Source organism: Protomyctophum parallelum, assembly GCF_964188405.1.
Source record: "Protomyctophum parallelum genome assembly, chromosome: 13".
Taxonomy (NCBI): Eukaryota; Metazoa; Chordata; class Actinopteri; order Myctophiformes; family Myctophidae; genus Protomyctophum; species Protomyctophum parallelum.
The window spans coordinates 1769633-1785149 of record NC_139708.1 but is presented as its reverse complement, the minus strand read 5'-3'; positions in this window follow the sequence as shown (position 1 = coordinate 1785149).

Sequence of the window (15517 nt, the reverse complement as noted above, 5' to 3'; positions counted from 1 at the left end):
CCACTTGCTCCAAGTGATTTTAATGCCAGAGGTTAAACCAGTGTCCAGGTGTGCCTTGAGATTGTGCAACAACAACAATTATGAAAGCATCTCTTCTTGCAGAAGGTGTTCTGTGGACATGGGTGTTGAAAGCAGTGTTGTTTTTGGCGGCAAGTTTTAGTCGCATTTTAAGTCACCCGGAATGTTTCAGTGTTAGTCTAGTTTTAGTCGACTAAATGTCATAAGATTTTAGTCGACTAAATCTACAGTTGATGTAGTCGACTAAAATGTATTCTGGCGGGTCTCGATGCCTCGTAATGACTGTTTTTACACTTGCTGAAAAGTGTTGCGACGCGTTGTGAGCTTGTAGATCGGCTATTTTCAGCATGCAAAAAAGTGTAAAATGACTTATACTGGATCTCTTGTCCACTAGTCCCCATTTTAGTCTAGTTTTTAATTGACAAAATCGTCAGTATATTTAGTTTTAGTCATCATAGCTTAGTTTCCATTTAGTTTTGTCAGTGGAAAAAGATAGTCGACGAACATTTTTCGTCTTAGTTTTAGAATTTTAGTCGACAAAATCAACACTGATGGGTTTTGAAAGCGTGGGTATTCTGAGGACAGTGGACATGAGTACACCATGTTCTTTGACTATAGAAGTGTATTTGTATGTCTCTAAATGTTTTGATGAATTGAACAAGGTGGACCCTCTTGTAAACATGTGCAATGCTTAATTGGGTCGTCCACTCACAGTTAACAGTCTTTGTATTGAGTTTGTGCTTGAAATGTACTGTAATTCTGCAAACTGTTAATACATATTTCAATCAATCAATGAAGAACCTGACGTTCGCCCTGCTGGTGGAGCCGGTGCTGAGTCGGGCCAGGGCTTTACACCAGTCTGTTCTCAAACTTTTTAGTCTCAAGGAAATCTACATTTATTTAATAGTCCATGGACCCCCCCCCCCCCCCCCTCCCCCTTTTATAAAGATGTGCCCAGGACCCCCATAAGAGAAGATGTTTTTACGGCTGTAGCAGCAACCATTTTAATTTCAAGGACACCCAGTTTGACATGCATTAGGCTACATGGACCATATTTATATCTCTGGGACCCCAATAATTCATATTGTAAAATCACTGTTTTGACTGGAGACGATATGTTGCATGTATTAACGTGTCTATGTTCCATTATACTATGACGTGTACTGTATGTCTCCCCCTGTGACTGCAGGCCAGAGATGGTGATGACAAGCCCACAGTGCCATCTAGTGGAGGAGTTTGAATATAACCCTTTTCTACGTCTTGTAAGTATGGATCATAGACTGTATGGATAATGTCTATACCAGTTATGGTTAACTTGGTTAAGTGTGTTTTAAATATCCCAAACACACCAGTAAAGATCCTGTGTTGATTTGAAAATGGGCAAACCTTTATTCTTCATGCTGTAAGTCACACTTTGGGTTTATTGTTAAACAATTTTGATATGCTGATACTAGTAATCATTGCCATAGAGCAGGGGTGCCCACACTTTTTTTTTTTTTACTGTACCCCCCCCCCCCCCCCCCCCCCCCCCCCAAAAAGAAAATCCCATTTTTGAAAATAGTTTTAAACAGTTGGCCTACCTGAGGCGTTAAGATATAAGACAAACGCACTTAGAATGGGGAAATAGAAGTGCAAAATGGAATTTTAATATAATAATCTAATAACTTTGTAATGTTTGTCTGTAACGCTCGTGAAGACAATGTATTGCTTTGTGGGTTTGAGCTGACGGGTCCTTTTTTTAATCAATCAAGTCACCTTAATTGAAGTGGCAGATGCCAAGAATTAGTTTTTTTTTATTATATTATTTTTGAACGGGGGTCTCCCAGCTGTCTCTCCAGCTCTTTAATAAACAGAAAATACATTTCCGTTGATTCCAAAGTCATTCGATCAGAAGAGAGAACACCACTAAGACGGTTGATGAGCTTGTGTTGCAGTTCCAGTTGTGTCTATCTGCACTTCGTTTCATCACTTCCAAATGCACGTGTTTATCCTGTTACATACAGGATTCCTGTCTCTCCTGATTGGGTGAAATTAACCCATTTTGGGTGGGAACCCCTTTTGGTGTTTTAAAGCATGATGTTATACTTTAGCTGTTGTAAAATAGCAGATCTACAAGCTCATAAAAATTTGGCGCAAATGTTTGAATATATTCTTTCAGAGTTTCAGTTTTTAACTCAAATCTTTGCTTCTGTGGGGTCCCTGGAACAACATATTTTCAGATCGGGGGGGGGGGGGGGGGGGGTCTGCAGCCAAATATAGATAATTCTGGGCGTCCTTGACATGAAATATTGAGAACCACTGATATAGAAACATGAGGTTTTTCAGAGAACTGTCATGATTTAGAAGACGTTTTTTTATTTCGACCTAAATGGGTGAACAAAGAAATGCCTCTCACACCACTTTGAACTTGTCTCTGCTGTATTAGGGAAGAAGGCGTTCAGGCTGAGGTTCACTTTGAACTTGTCTCTGCTGTATTAGGGAGGAAGGCGTTCAGGCTGAGGTTCACTTTGAACTTGTCTCTGCTGTATTAGGGAGGAAGGCGTTCAGGCTGAGGTTCACTTTGAACTTGTCTCTGCTGTATTAGGGAGGAAGGCGTTCAGGCTGAGGTTCACTTTGAACTTGTCTCTGCTGTATTAGGGAGGAAGGCGTTCAGGCTGAGGTTCACTCGGGGCAGACCAGACGGACCCCCGTGGAGGTGTTGAGGGTCCTCCAGAGACCAACCGTTGGACCACGTGTGACCGGGACTTACAAGGTCGCCCGCTACGCTACCGGCATAGCCTGGCTGTGGTGGACGGACAGATCTACATCCTAGGAGGCGTGGATCACAAAGAGAGGTGAGACACTGTTCACCACCAACAGGAACGTGCACACACAGACACAGGGCTCCAGACTAACCTTTTCACAGGGAGCACTGGTGCCACCTACCTTTTCATTTGGTAGCGCCACCAGAAATTACGTAGCACCATTTTTGTCTTTGTATAGCGTGGTATTACACATAGGGCGCCATTTATTTTTGTAGTGGTTTCCACCATTAAAGGTTTGAATCATAAACCCCCCCTACAAAGGTCACTGTGTAAAAAACAGCAACCTACCTGGTTATACTTCAAAACAGTGTAGATGGTTTGAACCCAGCACAAAGTCACTCAGTCAATAAAGGCAATATTTATATTCCACACACAGAAAGTCAGTTTAAGGTTTTGTGTTGAAAATTAAATGCAGTCCAAACCTTTGGGATTAATAAAGTGACAATTTGTACAATATCCCATTACCATTGATTATTATTACGAATTGATTATCCAAATCAATTCCTTATTATAATATTTTTACATTTTGGAAAAAATCTTTTGCAATGTGAAATGCCACCGAATTCTTAATCCTTTTCCTTGTCTTCATGGGCCAAGTTGGCCAACTTGTGAAAGCGGCATACTTTTATTGTGAAGGCAAAGGTTTCTGAATGCTCTCAGAGCCTGCATATCTCCGTGTGCTGAAAATAGCTGATCTACAAGCTCACAACATGTCGCGCACGCGACGCGTTGTGAGCTTGTAGATCAGCCATTTTCAGAGATTAATGTCTTTTGTTGGCCGATCATCATGTATGGTCACAGGCTACCTCCTCCATGCAATGTAGTTTCCATTCAGTACTAAAAACATTTTTAGTTTTAGTCGACGAAAACAACACTGCTGGTCAGAACGTGGTGGTAATATATAAGACCTAATTGACCAATACAACAAATATACAATTATCGATACAACCGAATGTGAATTTAAACTTTAAACATTTGGGGCAGTGTCCCAAATGTTAGTATCAATACTGCAATGTAGCTGTAATTGCATAAGGTCAAAATGTGCACGAAATCATTTGAAAAGAGACGATCTACAAGCTCACAATGTGTCACAACGCATATACGATCTACAAGCTCACAATTATGTGTCACAACGCATATAAAAATGTAAATCTCCAAAGTACAATCGTATGTACACATTTCATCAATATGTTTCTTAAAGGGATAGTTCGCCCAAAAAGGTAGTGATTTTCTATCAGTTACACGCCCCACGAAGCCTTGAATTCTTGGAGATTTCTTTGTTTGTTTTTGTCCTATTCCTAACCCGATCATTTGATGATGACATGCAGTACGTTTGAACATGACATATGGGCTGTATTTTGCGTGTCTTAAGTACCAGGTCTTATTACTTAACTTAAGACCTGGAGGCGTGGTCAATGCTCTTTGGCCACTCAGAATAGCCAAATGGCATTGATCACGCCTCCAGGTCTTAAGTAAATACAGCCCTTTACTCTTAACCCGTTTTGACCTGAGGACGATTCTACAAATCATGACAGTTTTCTGAAATACCTCATGTTTCTGTCAGTCGTTCTGAAATACCTCATGTTTCTGTCAGTCGTTCTGAAATACCTCATGTTTCTGTCAGTCGTTCTGAAATACCTCATGTTTCTGTCAGTCCTTCTGAAATACCTCATGTTTCTGTCAGTCGTTCTGAAATACCTCATGTTTCTGTCAGTCGTTCTGAAATACCTCATGTTTCTGTCAGTCGTTCTCAAACATTTTCATGTCAAACTAAGGACCCCCAGAATTATCCGTATTTGGCCACGGACCCCCATCTGAAAATATGTTGTTCCAGGGACCCCCCCCCCCCCCCCCACGGACCCCCATCTGAAAATATGTTGTTCCAGGGACCCCCCCCCCAGAAGCAAAGATTTGAGTTAAAAACGTTCACCGTGAAAGAATATATATAATATAAGAATATATATTATATATATTCTTTCACGGTGAACGTTTTTCGAAGATGTGGCACAAATCTTTGAATATATAATATATTCAAAGATTTGTGCCACATTTTCTACAAGCTCGTAGTACGAGTTTGTAGATCTGCTGTTTTTCAATAGCTAAAGTAGCTAAGGGGGGGGGGGGGGGGGTTATTCACACACTAACTATATACATAAAAAAAACTCTTCTGTGAATTTCTCATTTATTGAGCTGTCTTGACAGAACACTGTGAGATAACACTTAGATCAATTCAGTTATCACTGCAATCCATCCTCCTCGTCCCTCGTGGTCATCTGGTTGGTGTCCACTAGGGGTCTCATGAGGTCAGCACAGGTCAGGAGCACTATGGCTTTGTTCATCTATTGGTACACAAAGACAATTCAAAGTGTTTTAGATACATAATACATTTAAAGAGAAATAAAGACAACTACAGTAGATATCTGTGGACTTCGTTGACATTAATCCATTCTGAACGGGAACCCATTTTGGTGTCAGCAATCAGCATCATGTTATGCTTTACCTATTGAAAAATAGCAGATCTACAAGCTCATATCGCGCCACCGAGTGGCGCGATACGAGCTTGTAGGTCTGCTATTTTTGAAAAATACAAAAAATTGATTTTTTTTTAGAATCTGATCTCAGGTCAGAATGGGTTCATCAGACCAGTGTGTGTCCAGTGGAAACCTCGTATGAATCTGATCTCAGGTCAGAATGGGTTAAGGAAGTATTTAGACAGATACCCATGTACCTGTCTAAATACTTCACTAAGATACCCATGTACCTGTCTAAATACTTCACTAAGATACCCATGTACCTGTCTAAATACTTCACTGAGATACCCATGTACCTGTCTAAATACTTCACTGAGATACCCATGTACCTGTCTAAATACTTCACTAAGATACCCATGTACCTGTCTAAATACTTCACTGAGATACCCATGTACCTGTCTAAATACTTCCTTAATGTTAACGAAGTCCACACCTACAACACCAGAGGAAGTGCAACAAACCATGTACAACCCAGATTCGGCACAAACAAAGGACTAAATCATTTTCGCTCCTATGCCAACAAAATGTGGAACGCCCTACCAACAGTCATTAAGACGTGCGAATCACTTGACTCCTTCAAAACCGCTCACAAAGGACGGCTGCAATTCGAAACTGGTCCCAGTAAAATCTATAGTGCAGTATTGATACTTCTACCCGAGTACTTTTCCCACCACTGATACGTTGTGCCTCCATGCTGGTTGAACAACAAATGGTAAATGGTAAATGGTGCATTTATATAGCGCCTTTATCCAAGGCGCTTTACAGAGATTGTGCATTACATTCACCCATTCATACACCGATGGCAGCGGAAACCATGCAAGGCACCAACTAGCACATCGGGAGCAATTATGGGTTCAGTGTCTTGCTCAAGGACACTTCGACAGTAACTCTGGGGGAGCCCGGTTCGAACTGGCAACCTTACGGTTACCATCCAGGCACTCTACCCCTGAGCCACCACCGCATGCTTCCTTCATGCCTGAGTGTCCAAGTTGCTCCTTTACACCTGACAGGGGGGAGTTTCCCTGGTTGGACGTAGCGCGTGGAAGGAACACGTTATTCCAACCAGTTCCTTTCCCCTCCATCAGGCACCCCGGCTGGCCAGGGGGAGGCAGTTTAGAGACCAGGATTACTGCATGTTTTTTGTGAGGGTACCGCACTACCTACCCTATAGGGGACACGGGGAGAACATGCAAACTCCACACAGAAAGGCCCTTTCGCCAACCCCGCCTTGGGTATGGGCACTGATGACGCGGAGGAGGAAACACTCCGCCAACAGCCACAGCGTCCCAAGCGGGAATCAAACCCAGGACCTTCTAGCTGTGAGGCGACAGCACTACCAACTGTGCCACCGTGCCCCATTACCCTATAATAATTTACATGACTGTACATGGTTTTTTAAGTCATTCATAAAAACAGCAGCATTATTGACTCACCTTAATGTTGAGGTGCGTTAAGATCATACGATGCCCTGCATGGCCCTCTGAGAACAGAAAGAAGAGTTGGAGTTATAAAGGAATCCAGAATCCAACAACAATAATAATAATTACTGAAGTCAGTCAGTTAGTTGTGTTGTGTTGTGTTGTGTTGTGTGTCAGTTTAGCCTGGTTAATAAACCAGACTAATATCGCACAGACCGCGGGATATTAGTCTGGGGAGGCTCAGCTTGGATTTCATTTCCAGGGGGGCGGGTTGAAACATTTTCTCTTTGACGCAATTGGTCAGAGCTACTGTCAGTCAAAGGTCTCAAGCATTGAAAGTCACTGTACCAAAGCCCGCCCATATTGCATACCGTGTCCCGATTGGCCGCCCAATTTCTCTGGTGTAGGAAATGGGCGTACAATTGAGCCTCTCCAGACCGTAATCCGCCGGCAGGCAAATTTGTTTTTGCCAACGGCTGATTCGGTCTGGTTTATTAACCAGGCTAGTGTCAGTTCACTGTGTGCTACTGATGTCAGTTAGTTGTGTTGTGTTGTGTTGTGTTGTGTTGTGTTGTGTTGTGTTGCTGTGTCAGTTCACTGTGTGCTACTGATGTCAGTTAGTTGTGTTTGTGGTGTTATAGGCCTTAGCTGGATGCTTAAATTCCCTTGTCTCGTTGGTAGAGTTTAAAAGGAACCCTGCAGCTAATAAGACAAATATGCTTTAAAACATTATACTTGCTCTCTACAACTACAACTAAAATACTGATTGTACAGTTAGGACCCTCTCAAAAACGAGATACTATATCTCAATGGGGTAGGCTATTCCTAAAGATAAAATAATAAATAAAGCAAATTTCACTCAATAGGACCTGTCCCTGTCGCAAGTTAATGATGTCATATGTCCAGATGGTCTAGGGCCTATGGAGTGCATGGAATGCATATGCTAATAAAATAAAAATAATAATAATAATTATTATTATTAGTAGTATAATAATTTACATGACTATACACGGTTCTTGAAGTAGTTAGTTGATAGTCATTCGTAACAACTGGACAGCAGCATTATTGACTCACCTCATTAGCATAGCTATCCTGCAGATCACGGATCCTCTCCTGAGAACAGAATGAAGAGTTGGAGTTATAAAGGCTCAACATAATACAGCAATAAGGGTAATAATAATAATAATAATAATAAATGTAATAATAACAGCAGCATTATTGACTCACCTGAAGGGTCTCGATCCACCCCTGAGAACAGAATGAAGAGTTGGAGTTATAAAAGCTGAACAGAATCCAGCAATAATAATAATAATTACTGAAGTCAGTCAGTTAGTTGTGTTGTGTTGTGTTGTGTTGTGTTGCTGTGTCAGTTCACTGTGTGCTACTGATGTCAGTTAGTTGTGTTGTGTTGTGTTGTGTTGCTGTGTCAGTTCACTGTGTGCTACTGATGTCAGTTAGTTGTGTTGTGTTGTGTTGCGTTGCTGTGTCAGTTCACTGAAGTCAGTCAGTGTGTTGTATTGTGTTGTGTTGCTGTGTCAGTTCACTGTGTGCTACTGATGTCAGTTAGTTGTGTTGTGTTGTGTTGCTGTGTCAGTTCACTGTGTGCTACTGATGTCAGTTAGTTGTGTTGTGTTGTGTTGTGTTGCTGTGTCAGTTCACTGTGTGCTACTGATGTCAGTTAGTTGTGTTTGTGGTGTTATAGGCCTTAGCTGGATGCTTTAATTCCCTTGTCTCGTTGGTAGAGTTTAAAAGGAACCCTGCAGCTAATAAGACAAATATGCCTTAAAACATTATACTTGCTCTCTACAACTACAACTAAAATACTGATTGTACAGTTAGGACCATCTCGAAAACGAGATACTATATCTCAATGGGGTAGGCTATTCCTAAAGATAAAATAATAAATAAAGCAAATTTCACTCAATAGGACCTGTCCCTGTCGCAAGTTAATGATGTCATATGTCCAGATGGTCTAGGGCCTATGGAGTGCATGGAATGCATATGCTAATAAAAATAATAATAACAATAACAATAACAATAATAATAATAGTAGTAGTAATAATAATTATTATTATTAGTATAATAATTTACATGACTATACACGGTTCTTGAAGTAGTTATAGTTGATAGTCATTCGTAACAACTGGACAGCAGCATTATTGACTCACCTCATTAGCATTGATCTGGAGCAGGTGACTGATCTCCCACTGAGAACAGAATGAAGAGTTGGAGTTATAAAGGCTCAACATAATACAGCAATAAGGGTGGTAATAATAATAATAATAATAAATGTAATAATAACAGCAGCATTATTGACTCACCTTAAGGCTCTCGATCCTCCCCTGAGAACAGAATGAAGAGTTGGAGTTATAAAAGCTGAACAGAATCCAGCAATAATAATAATAATTACTGAAGTCAGTCAGTTAGTTGTGTTGTGTTGTGTTGTGTTGTGTTGTGTTGCTGTGTCAGTTCACTGTGTGGTACTGATGTCAGTTAGTTGTGTTGTGTTGTGTTGTGTTGCTGTGTCAGTTCACTGTGTGGTACTGATGTCAGTTAGTTGTGTTGTGTTGTGTTGTGTTGTGTTGTGTTGTGTTGTGTTGTGTTGCTGTGTCAGTTCACTGTGTGCTACAGATGTCAGTTAGTCGTGTTGTGTTGTGTTGCTGTGTCAGTTCACTGTGTGCTACAGATGTCAGTTAGTTGTGTTTGTGGTGTTATAGGCCTTAGCTGGATGCTTTAATTCCCTTGTCTCGTTGGTAGAGTTTAAAAGGAACCCTGCAGCTAATAAGACAAATATGCTTTAAAACATTATACTTGCTCTCTACAACTACAACTAAAATACTGATTGTACAGTTAGGACCATCTCGAAAACGAGATACTATATCTCAATGGGGTAGGCTATTCCTAAAGATAAAATAATAAATAAAGCAAATTTCACTCAATAGGACCTGTCCCTGTCGCAAGTTAATGATGTCATATGTCCAGATGGTCTAGGGCCTATGGAGTGCATGGAATGCATATGCTAATAAAAATAATAATAATAATAATAACAATAACAATAACAATAACAATAATAGTAGTAATAATAATAATAATAATAATTATTATTAGTAGTATAATAATTTACATGACTATACACGGTTCTTGAAGTAGTTAGTTGATAGTCATTCGTAACAACTGGACAGCAGCATTATTGACTCACCAAAGTAGCTTTGCTCTGGATCAGGTGACTGATCTCCCACTGAGAACAGAATGAAGAGTTGGAGTTATAAAGGCTCAACATAATACAGCAATAAGGGTAATAATAATAAATGTAATAATAACAGCAGCATTATTGACTCACCTGAAGGGTCTCGATCCTCCCCTGAGAACAGAATGAAGAGTTGGAGTTATAAAAGCTGAACAGAATCCAGCAATAATAATAATAATTACTGAAGTCAATCAGTTAGTTGTGTTGTGTTGTGTTGCTGTGCCAGTTCACTGTGTGCTACTGATGTCAGTTAGTTGTGTTGTGTTGCTGTGTCAGTTCACTGTGTGCTACTGATGTCAGTTAGTTGTGTTGTGTTGTGTTGTGTTGCTGTGTCAGTTCACTGTGTGCTACTGATGTCAGTTAGTTGTGTTGTGTTGCTGTGTCAGTTCACTGTGTGCTACTGATGTCAGTTAGTTGTGTTTGTGGTGTTATAGGCCTTAGCTGGATGCTTTAATTCCCTTGTCTCGTTGGTAGAGTTTAAAAGGAACCCTGCAGCTAATAAGACAAATATGCTTTAAAACATTATACTTGCTCTCTACAACTACAACTAAAATACTGATTGTACAGTTACGACCATCTCAAAAACGAGATACTATATCTCAATGGGGTAGGCTATTCCTAAAGATAAAATAATAAATAAAGCAAATTTCACTCAATAGGACCTGTTCCTGTCGCAAGTTAATGATGTCATATGTCCAGATGGTCTAGGGCCTATGGAGTGCATGGAATGCATATGCTAATAAAATAATAATAATAATAATAACAATAACAATAATAGTCATAATAATAATTAGTAGTAGTAGTATAATAATTTACATGACTATACACGGTTCTTGGTTGATAGTCATTCGTAACAACTGGACAGCAGCATTATTGACTCACCAAATTAACATTGATCTGCAGATCAAGGATCTGCCGCTGAGAACAGAATGAAGAGTTGGAGTTATAAAGGCTCAACATAATACAGCAATAAGGGTAATAATAATAATAATATTAATAATAATAATAATAAATGTAATAATAACAGCAGCATTATTGACTCACATGAAGGGTGTCGATCTCCTCCTGAGAACACAATGAAGAGTTGGAGTTATAAAAGCTGAACAGAATCCAGCAATAATAATAATTACTGAAGTCAGTCAGTTAGTTGTGTTGTGTTGTGTTGTGTTGCTGTGTCAGTTCACTGTGTGCTACTGATGTCAGTTAGTTGTGTTTGTGGTGTTATAGGCCTTAGCTGGATGCTTTAATTCCCTTGTCTTGTTGGTAGAGTTTAAAAGGAACCCTGCAGCTAATAAGACAAATATGCCTTAAAACATTATACTTGCTCTCTACAACTACAACTAAAATACTGATTGTACAGTTAGGACCCTCTCAAAAACGAGATACTATATCTCAATGGGGTAGGCTATTCCTAAAGATAAAATAATAAATAAAGCAAATTTCACTCAATAGGACCTGTTCCTGTCGCAAGTTAATGATGTCATATGTCCAGATGGTCTAGGGCCTATGGAGTGCATGGAATGCATATGCTAATAAAAATAATACTAATAATTATTATTATTATTAGTAGTATAATAATTTACATGACTATACACGGTTCTTGAAGTAGTTAGTTGATAGTCATTCGTAACAACTGGACAGCAGCATTATTGACTCACCTCATTAGCATTGCTATCCTCCAGATCACGCATCTGCCCCTGAGAACAGAATGAAGAGTTGGAGTTATAAAGGCTCAACATAATACAGCAATAAGGGTGGTAATAATAATAATAATAATACATGTAATAATAACAGCAGCATTATTGACTCACCTGAAGGATATAGATCTCCTCCTGAGAACAGAATGAAGAGTTGGAGTTATAAAAGCTGAACAGAATCCAGCAATAATAATAATAATTACTGAAGTCAATCAGTTTGTTGTGTTGTGTTGTGTTGTGTTGTGTTGTGTTGCTGTGTCGGTTCACTGTGTGCTACTGATGTCAGTTAGTTGTGTTTGTGGTGTTATAGGCCTTAGCTGGATGCTTTAATTCCCTTGTCTCGTGGGTAGAGTTTAAAAGGAACCCTGCAGCTAATAAGACAAATATGCCTTAAAACATTATACTTGCTCTCTACAACTACAACTAAAATACTGATTGTACAGTTACGACCATCTCAAAAACGAGATACTATATCTCAATGGGGTAGGCTATTCCTAAAGATAAAATAATAAATAAAGCAAATTTCACTCAATAGGACCTGTTCCTGTCGCAAGTTAATGATGTCATATGTCCAGATGGTCTAGGGCCTATGGAGTGCATGGAATGCATATGCTAATAAAAAAATAATAACAATAACAATAATAATAATTATTATTAGTAGTATAATAATTTACATGACTATACACGGTTCTTGAAGTAGTTAGTTGATAGTCATTCGTAACAACTGGACAGCAGCATTATTGACTCACCTCATTAGCATTGATCTGCAGAAGGATCTGCCCCTGAGAACAGAATGAAGAGTTGGAGTTATAAAGGCTCAACATAATACAGCAATAAGGGTAATAATAATAATAAAATAATAATAATAATAAATGTAATAATAACAGCAGCATTATTGACTCACTAAAAGGGTCTCGATCTCCACCTGAGAACAGAATGAAGAGTTGGAGTTATAAAGGCTCAACATAATACAGCAATAAGGGTGGTAATAATAATAATATTAATAAATGTATAATAACAGCAGCATTATTGACTCACCTGAAGGCTCTCGATCCTCCACTGAGAACAGAATGAAGAGTTGGAGTTATAAAAGCTGAACAGAATCCAGCAATAATAATAATAATTACTGAAGTCAATCAGTTTGTTGTGTTGTGTTGTGTTGTGTTGTGTTGTGTTGTGTTGCTGTGCCAGTTCACTGTGTGCTACTGATGTCAGTTAGTTGTGTTGTGTTGTGTTGTGTTGTGTTGTGTTGCTGTGTCAGTTCACTGTGTGCTACTGATGTCAGTTAGCTGTGTTGTGTTGCTGTGTCAGTTTACTGTGTGCTACTGATGTCAGTTTGTTGTGTTGTGTTGTGTTGTGTTGTGTTGTGTTGTGTTGTGTTGTGTTGTGTTGTGTTGCTGTGTCAGTTCACTGTGTGCTACTGATGTCAGTTAGTTGTGTTTGTGGTGTTATAGGCCTTAGCTGGATGCTTTAATTCCCTTGTCTCGTTGGTAGAGTTTAAAAGGAACCCTGCAGCTAATAAGACAAATATGCTTTAAAACATTATACTTGCTCTCTACAACTACAACTAAAATACTGATTGTACAGTTACGACCATCTCAAAAACGAGATACTATATCTCAATGGGGTAGGCTATTCCTAAAGATAAAATAATAAATAAAGCAAATTTCACTCAATAGGACCTGTTCCTGTCGCAAGTTAATGATGTCATATGTCCAGATGGTCTAGGGCCTATGGAGTGCATGGAATGCATATGCTAATAAAATAATAATAATAATAATAATAACAATAACAATAATAGTCATAATAATAATTATTAGTAGTAGTATAATAATTTACATGACTATACACGGTTCTTGAAGTAGTTAGTTGATAGTCATTCGTAACAACTGGACAGCAGCATTATTGACTCACCAAATTAACATTGATCTGCTGATGAAGGATCTGCCGCTGAGAACAGAATGAAGAGTTGGAGTTATAAAGGCTCAACATAATACAGCAATAAGGGTAATAATAATAATAATATTAATAATAATAATAATAAATGTAATAATAACAGCAGCATTATTGACTCGCATAAAGGGTCTCGAACTCCTCCTGAGAACAGAATGAAGAGTTGGAGTTATAAAAGCTGAACAGAATCCAGCAATAAGGCCTAAAAAAAAAAAACTTTGGTTTCCGATTGGCTGTCATTTTTGGGCTGAGTAGGTAGGGAATTTATTTTATTTTATTTTTCGTGGGAAAGATGGGTAGCAAGGAATTTTTTTTATTATTTTTTATTTTTTTATTTTTTCGTGGGAAGGATGGGTAGCAAGGATTTTTTAACTTTTTTTTTCCTACGGCAATGATGGATAGGCTTCTTTTTTAATAACTTCAATATTTGCCTGAAATACCATCTTTTAAATAATGAATGGTTCAAGTACACATAACACTACATGCCTACAGCTAAACATTTGAAAACTTTGAATAGAATGTCCACACACTGGTTGAATACTTAATACGCATGTTTCATGATAAATTATTTTTATGTGATGTATTCCCATGATTTTTGTTCTTGCTTAATGTAAATCGCTCTGGATTAAGAGCGTCTGATAAATGCCTAAATTGTAAATTGTACTGTCTTACAGTAACTAGAAGGCTCTGACAGTAATGTTGTCTGTCAGTAATGTCTGTAAGTTAGTTGTGTTGTGTTGTGTTGTGTTGTGTTGTGTTGTGTTGTGTTGTGTTGCTGTGTCAGTTCACTGTGTGGTACTGATGTCAGTTAGTTGTGTTGTGTTGTGTTGTGTTGTGTTGTGTTGTGTTGTGTTGCTGTGTCAGTTCACTGTGTGCTACTGATGTCAGTTAGTTGTGTTTGTGGTGTTATAGGCCTTAGCTGGATGCTTTAATTCCCTTGTCTCGTTGGTAGAGTTTAAAAGGAACCCTGCAGCTAATAAGACAAATATGCTTTAAAACATTATACTTGCTCTCTACAACTACAACTAAAATACTGATTGTACAGTTAGGACCCTCTCAAAAACGAGATACTATATCTCAATGGGGTAGGCTATTCCTAAAGATAAAATAATAAATAAAGCAAATTTCACTCAATAGGACCTGTTCCTGTCGCAAGTTAATGATGTCATATGTCCAGATGGTCTAGGGCCTATGGAGTGCATGGAATGCATATGCTAATAAAAATAATAATAATAATAATTATTATTATTATTATTAGTAGTATAATACTTTACATGACTATACACGGTTCTTGAAGTAGTTAGTTGATAGTCATTCGTAACAACTGGACAGCAGCATTATTGACTCACCACATTAGCATTGCTATCCTCCAGATCACGCATATGCCCCTGAGAACAGAATGAAGAGTTGGAGTTATAAAGGCTCAACATAATACAGCAATAAGGGTGGTAATAATAATAATAATAATACATGTAATAATAACAGCAGCATTATTGACTCACCTGAAGGATATAGATCTCCTCCTGGGAACAGAATGAAGAGTTGGAGTTATAAAAGCTGAACAGAATCCAGCAATAATAATAATAATTACTGAAGTCAATCAGTTTGTTGTGTTGTGTTGTGTTGTGTTGCTGTGTCAGTTCACTGTGTGCTACAGATGTCAGTTAGTTGTGTTGTGTTGTGTTGTGTTGTGTTGTGTTGCTGTGTCAGTTCACTGTGTGCTACTGATGTCAGTTAGTTGTGTTGTGTTGTGTTGTGTTGTGTTGCTGTGTCGGTTCACTGTGTGCTACTGATGTCAGTTAGTTGTGTTTGTGGTGTTATAGGCCTTAGCTGGATGCTTTAATTCCCT